Consider the following 7270-nt stretch of genomic DNA (forward strand, 5'->3'; position numbering starts at 1 on the left):
CTGCTGTGGAGCGCTCTCAGCTTTGGAAGAAAGGTGAAAATAAGCCAAGACAGTGACTGTAATAAAAGCAAGGTACACGCTGCTGGGTGTCCTGAACTGTACCGGTAACACCGCACAGTGAGATTGTGTGTTTGACTTGAGCAAATCAAGGGCTCATTAAAATTAGTGTTCAAGTAATGCTTACCACCTGGCATCTTCTCAAGTAGTGGCATATGTTTATACGTCTTTGAGAGATGGGGAGGTGTTCTCTCTGAGTAGCGAGTGGATGTGAGGCACTGTTATCTCTTGTCTGCTCCTGGAAAACCTGGATGGTAGGGCTCAGACGTGAACCCCTACTATTTCTTGGCGTCCTGGTCTGGTTTTGTCTGCTATAGGGTTTCCTTTTGTTTTTGTCTTTCAGCTCTGTTTCTATACTGAGCAGGTATTGAGTCATTGTTACAGAAATGGAAACCTCTAAGTGCCTGCATAGGGAAGTCTGACTGGGCTGCCACCTCAGTCCAGTCTTTGCCATTGTTAAACTTGTACTTCCTAAGGATATTTTCATTAGCAAAGGTTTATATATATATATATATATATGTACACACACACACATATATACATATATACACATATGTATATATACATATATATACACACACACACATATATATATATTTATATATATATAATTAAGCTGTTTGGTTTGTAGTTCTGCATCTATCATTGGTTAATAAAATTCTGGTTAAGGCAGTAAATTACTTTCTGCCTCCATTTATGTATCAAAGTATGTGTGTATGTGTATAAACTCTGAGGTAAACTCTGAGGTTCTTTCCACTTATAATGATAAAAATTCTACCTACTACTTAATTAATAAGGAATAATTGCTGAGTTAATTAACAATAATTATATGCTTACTTTTTTCAAGTTTTATTTTCCATTTCATTATTCCCACATTGAATCTATACACACTTCAGAGAATATAGATTCAAGTTCCATGAAGAAGACAATATTTCAAGGAATCTTGAGCTTATTCATTTATCTTATTTAGGTCTAGGATTGCTGGGCATGGAGAACTCATTTCGGTATATGCAAAAGAATTATTTACTTAATTTGACTACATATCAAAACTGGCATATCTTAAAAAAAAAAAAAAAAAAAAAACTGACCCGTCTTATTCAAGACTTTCTGTTGCTTATAGGTTATTGAGAAAAGATTATGCTGTCAATAGAGAAAACAAAATGATGATAATAATAGAAATGGGATTTATGTATCTTTGTCTGTCTTTAGCTCATTTAAATTAAGAGTTTCATCGGGGCCAACAGGTGGCTTGGTGCTTAAGGCTCTGGACTCTCACATAGTGGACAGTGGTTTGAGTGTCAGACCTGCTGTCTTGCTTTCTCACTTTCCCTTTCTCTCCGTCTCTCTGGTCAAATTGAAAAATAATAATAACAAATACAATTGAATAAATAAATAACTATTTAGAAAAAAGAGTTTCATACTCCACTTCCAAAATTATTTACCTAAGCATTAAGCTTTGACAATAGTTGGACTCTATACCTTTGAAAGTCAGGTATAATACCGAAAGCAGAAATCTAATGATTTAAAACTCTTATATTTCAGAAAAGAAGCAAAACTAGTGTTTACCAAGGACAGTTAACAAGATGGAATTAATTGTTAAATCAGTTAAATTCGCAGACCTGAACTGATAGCTGCAGGTTCACTCTGCAGGAGGCATCAAGTTTTATGTTTAAGATCTTGGCTAACCATACAACCTCAAGTGTAAAGTTCACAACTTCAAGTGCCTCACCAAGTTTCAAATGTTCATGCCATGTCACCACTGAAGGAGTCATTGACTTCTTCCTCTGTAGGTAAATTTAAGACATTAGTAGGAAATAAGATCAGTTTATTTTAGTTTAAGAATAAAAAATACTTTCTAAAATTAAGACAATTCAAGAAAAGTTCCAAGAAAGAATGCATGTACATTTGCCTCTTAAAAATATGTACAGTCCTGGGACCAGCAGATAGCATAATAATTATGTCACTGGAGTTCCCCGTAGTCGACCGCAGTTCAAGTGCTGTACTCAGAGGCTTAAAGCTCACCCTGGTGCATGTGTATGCGTGCCCAAGATCCCAAGAGAAGATTGGAGAAGATGGGATTGTGCGGTGAGAAAAATGTACAGTCTCATATACTATTAAAAAATCCTTGGGCCATTTAAATGATGTGGTCAAGACAAGTGTATCAAACCAAAATCTATAAGGGATGAATAAAAATAAGGCTTTTTATACTATGAAAAAGAATTTCTCCTAACAAAATTTAAAATGCTATGTGATAAGCTCTTAAAACCCAATACGAAATTGCATATAAGCTATTCTTATTTTATTCAGTGTCATAATGTCATCATAAGAATTGAATTTGAGTTGTAGCTTGAACATTTAAAAAAGTCTGAGCTTTCAAAAGTCCTAGGAGAAAAGGAGGTCCTGTGGATGACCTCATTATTCAGTTTTAAATTTAGCAAAGGAGGAACTGACAAGGTAAGAGGGACTGTGGGAAGAAATGGCAGCTGTAGAAGGCAGAGGCTTTTGGAAAGAACAGACCCTGTCATTGCAGTGAAGAGCTCTAAATTGGAGAGCCACAGCTGAAACTTGGAGTAGTGAAGGCATTGTATATTTTGCCTTGAAATGAAAGTGTCCACAATCTTTCTCTTGCTTTCCTGAGAAAATCTAGTTTTAAAAATTTATTTAAGTTGGACTTGATTACAATGAAATAATAATCGTTTGTTTAAAGAAATAAAGGATACCTTATCAAAGTCACAGCTAAGTCCAATTTATGTCATTGCTATAATTTCTTTACACTCTATGTAAATGTGTTTTTTTAAAAAAAAATATGTTATATACAACACATCTAAATCAGATAAAATGAATATATGACCTTAAAATTTTTATAACAGCCCAAATTGAAATACTGTCTTCACATTTAAGCATTTTATTTTTTAAAATTTGGTTTAAAAAAATAATTATCAGAAGAACATGACACATACCCTATCTATTTTGTCAATGAGAAACCTGAAACTCAAAGTATTTAAATAATTTAATTTAAAATTGCTGAACAAAGACCTCAGTTAAGATCTTATTATAGCTCTAATCCAATTTAATAATATCACTACCTTCTTCTCATATGGATATATTCATCATAGACTCAAAGTTAAATATTTCAGGTAAATTCTATACGAACAGCCTAAATTTAGACAATTTTTCCATTTTATAGCATATATTACATTAAACCTGATAACCAATTTCTACTTAAGAATTATAGGTAGATATACATTAGAATTTTATAACATACAATATCATATGTATATTTAATGCAAAATGCTTCTGATTTCTGGAGACTAGGTATTTGTGCAGTACTTTTTATTTTTGCAATGATAGTCTGAGAAGCAGGGAGTTGTTTAATTGCCACTATGTCTCCAGTGCACAGCACCATGCTAAAGCATAGCATATATTTAAGAATATGAGTGGATGAATAAAATGCATGAATTAAAGAATTTGCCATAAACATGCATGCTGAAGTTCTGGGATATTTTCTCCATACTATCAAGGAACTAAATGAGGAAGTAATTATAATAATACAAAAATTATGGAGTCAGCAGATGGCACTGAATTATGTCTCTGGACTCCCAGTGACTGCTTTTCGGGTCCTGGGCACAGTACCTTGAAAATTATGCTAAGCATGTCTATGTGCATGCCCAGGATCCAGGGAGGAGAATGGAGAAGGGATGGTGATGTGGCCATCACCCCTGGAGGTTGATTTCTCATTTTCCCTCCCAATCTCTCTCTCCAAAGAGCACAGGCCCTAAGGCAAAAACCTCTTTTAAAACAACAACAATAAAAATACAAAAATTGTAACTGTCCAAGGAGTGGTAATCAACATCTTGATTTGAATTTACATGGTCATAAAGTGGTTAAATAGAAAACTTCCAAAGAAGCCAGTTGGAATGTTCTATAGTGTGAGAACCTAAGGACCTATGTAACAGAAAAAATCCTGTTGAATGGAGGACTTTTTTGGCTCATTGGTAATTTCAAATCTGCTTTTCTCCTGATAATAAAATCACTAGACCACCCTACCACAGATCAGAGACACAATACTGGAAAGTAAGATAGAGATAAAAATTAGAGGCCAAGTTGTACAACCGCACCAATAGACCAATGACTACAGGCAGCTCTTGGCATTTTGCAAATGATTTTGAAAACAAATTTCTTTAAATTTACCATTTCCTATACCTATCCAAATTGGAAAAGCAACATATATATTTAAAATTACATAACTTTCTGTAATCACAGAAACTGAGAATTCCTTGAAAATGATATTACAAATCCAAATACAATGAATTGATCATCACAACTAGGATTTCACACAATATCCTCCAAGAGAATCATTTAAAACCAGGAACAAAAAATTGATCTGGCAAAGACTCATTTATTCTAAATTGAGAAAGGTCTATAAATTACTATCAACACCATGAGACACACACAATGAGATTACAAAATCAAAAGGGCATAGGTCACCTCCAGAATGACTGAGTGAGGAGCTTAGAAAATTGTCTTCCAAAGAGCAATGACAAAGAACTCTTCGAACAATCACTCAAAGTCTCTGGAAATTGACAAATGTCATAAGACAAATAAATAACCACTTATTCAAAAAAAGAAACTGGATCACCACAGTAAGAAAATTTACAGTCTTATGTTCTAAATACTCTCATAATTCTTTCCCTTTTCTCAATACAGAAGTTCTACTGGGTGGAGCAGGTAGAGAGAATTGGTACAGTAAAACAACTTTTTGGAAGTAAAGAAAGAAAAATTCTATGTCAAGAGATGTCAAAAACTAAAGCAGTCCTGATGAGAATATCAACATTATAGCCAGTCTAATGTATTCTGTGCCAGCTGGAACAAAATATAAAATTACAACCAAATAGAATATCTAGAATATAAATTAGAGGAAAAATTGTCTTGGATCCTACTTATCCCTGGCTTTATGGAAAACTGGTACATACAGAAAACTAAACACATACTCAAGAGAGATAAAAAATGACCTTAGTAAGTTAGTCATTCATAGTAAACATGAAGCCTAAGGAAAAAGTAATACATATGAAATACTTCTAAACTCCCTGAGTTTTTAATGCATTCTTCAACCTATACATATTAATAGTTACACTGTCCACTGCTAAAAGCAAGCTCCAGGTGCTTAAGCACAATTTATGACTAATTATCAGCTGACAATTAAGCCCTACTGACCAAGAAGCAACCCTAGGAAGACTAAAATATAATACTAAACTAAAAAGACAAGTAGTGAACAGGTACAACTGTGAGGGGAATAGCCTCCATAATCAGGCAAAACAAATCACTAAACAAACAAACAAAATAGCAACAACAAACACCACTGTGGAAGGAGAAATTAGAGTTCAGGATTTTTGGGATTTTTAAAATAATATCATCAAAAATATCTAAGTTTTAATAGTGTCATCAAAAAATGAGATATGCAAAAAAATATGTAACTCATGCACAGGGAAGGAACAATGTCAACAATAATTGTCTAAGGAGTGAGACTTAACCAAAAATTTAAATACCTTCAAAGAACTAAGGACACCATGGCTAAAAAAAGTAGAGAAACGTATCACAATAGTCTTCAAATAGAAAATATCAATACAGACATATGAATTTTAAAAATAGGCTAAATAAAATGCTACAGCATAAAATACAAAACAAATTACATTTACTAAACAAGTTCAACAGAAGATCTGAGTTAGAAGAATGCATCACCAAATTTGAAGATACATCAATGGAGAATATCTTGTATGAAGAAAAAAAAAAATTAAAGAATGAAAAATAATGAATTCACTCATAAATCTGTGAGACACCAACAAATGCACCAACATACGTATGATGGGAGTCCAAGAGTAAAGGAGAGATAGAAGTTCCCAAATTTTAAGAAAATAATCTATACTTCCAGTAACCTCTATAAACTCCAAGTAGTAAAAAAAGATCACCAAAAGCAGATCACCAACTAAACATACCTTTGCTTTAAGGCAAAGAAGAAAACATGAAAGCAAAAGAAAAAATTTTTACCTGTGATCACTTCTTTGCATTTTGACTGAGATCAAGTTTAGCACTTGTTCTTATCAGTTTAATATCCAAACATTCTTTATTTGGGAACACAATGTTAGCTGGGTTTGGGGAACTTGGAAAAATCAAGTAGGAGCTTGCTCTATCCACTTACTTCATTGACCTGGTACTACATTATTTCTAGTTATAATGTACCCCCAGGGAGCAAAATGGTGTTATTAAATATAGATTTCATGTAGTTCAAGAAAAAATGATTCTTACTTCCATACAAAGCATAATGGGATTAATAGCTAATCAGAAACAGAAGTAGAGGCCAGAAGACAACAGTGGAAACCATTTTATCCCTCCAAAATGTGTATGTTTAAGCCCTAGTCTTCATTGTGACTTTATTTAAGATATTTTGGAAACAGTGATTTTATAAAGGCAATCAAGGATCCCTGTTTTATAATAACAGCCAGATTCATTTTTTTATGAGGCTCCTAATTTACACTAGACTCTCTTTACTTCATGTAAAAAATAAAATCTGGCTATCACCATATCATAAAGCAATGAGAACTGTTACATAGGGTAGACATGTAACTATTAATTTTTTTTTTTCTATCTGGAACACACTGTATATTGGTTCAATCAAGCACATCAACATATGTTATCATCAACAAATAATTTTCCATTTCTTGTTTCCTGTATATTTTGCTTTTTTTCCCATCCTTGATTCCCTGGCATCTCCCACCCTCCTCCCACACTGTCTCTGGTATCTATGGTTGCTTTCTATGCATTTCCCCCCACATTTTATTGATTCCTAAAGATCTTAATTAATCTAAATATTTTGAATAGCAAGCACAGCTGATATATACATATCCATGAACACAAGTCTAACTTTAGGCAAAAACCTCAATGAGTAGAATGAACATACTATAATGTAGCACTTAGCTAGGGCTGTACATCTTACTGCAGTCATCAAATAGATATTTTTAATGCTATTTTTTTTTTTTAGTTTTAAGAAAAACAGTGTCAGTTTTTTTTTTCTTTTCCTGAAACTTTTTTTCAAAACATAATTAATTTGCATTCATTCACTAAGCATCATCACAGCATACAAAATGCAATTTCCCATCCAGAATATACTGCATAGTGGCTTAATCATTCATGTTATCATCAAAAATTTTCCATTTCT

At 33.2% G+C, this 7270-nt stretch overlaps 1 non-coding gene and 1 pseudogene across 1 annotated transcript; one reads left to right on the top strand and one right to left on the bottom strand.

The window, feature by feature from the left end:
* Positions 1–433, bottom strand: part of LOC114005784 (5-hydroxytryptamine receptor 3E-like) — a 58247-nt pseudogene extending 57814 nt beyond the window's left edge.
* Positions 434–6107: 5674 nt separating this feature from the next.
* LOC114005785 (U2 spliceosomal RNA) lies at positions 6108–6299 on the top strand. The gene has a single exon (XR_003547596.1). It is a non-coding gene; the product is annotated as a U2 spliceosomal RNA (small nuclear RNA).
* The last annotated feature ends 971 nt before the right edge of the window (positions 6300–7270 follow it).

Source organism: Tupaia chinensis, unplaced genomic scaffold (genome assembly GCF_000334495.1).
Source record: "Tupaia chinensis unplaced genomic scaffold, TupChi_1.0 Scaffold144447_1, whole genome shotgun sequence".
Taxonomy (NCBI): Eukaryota; Metazoa; Chordata; class Mammalia; order Scandentia; family Tupaiidae; genus Tupaia; species Tupaia belangeri.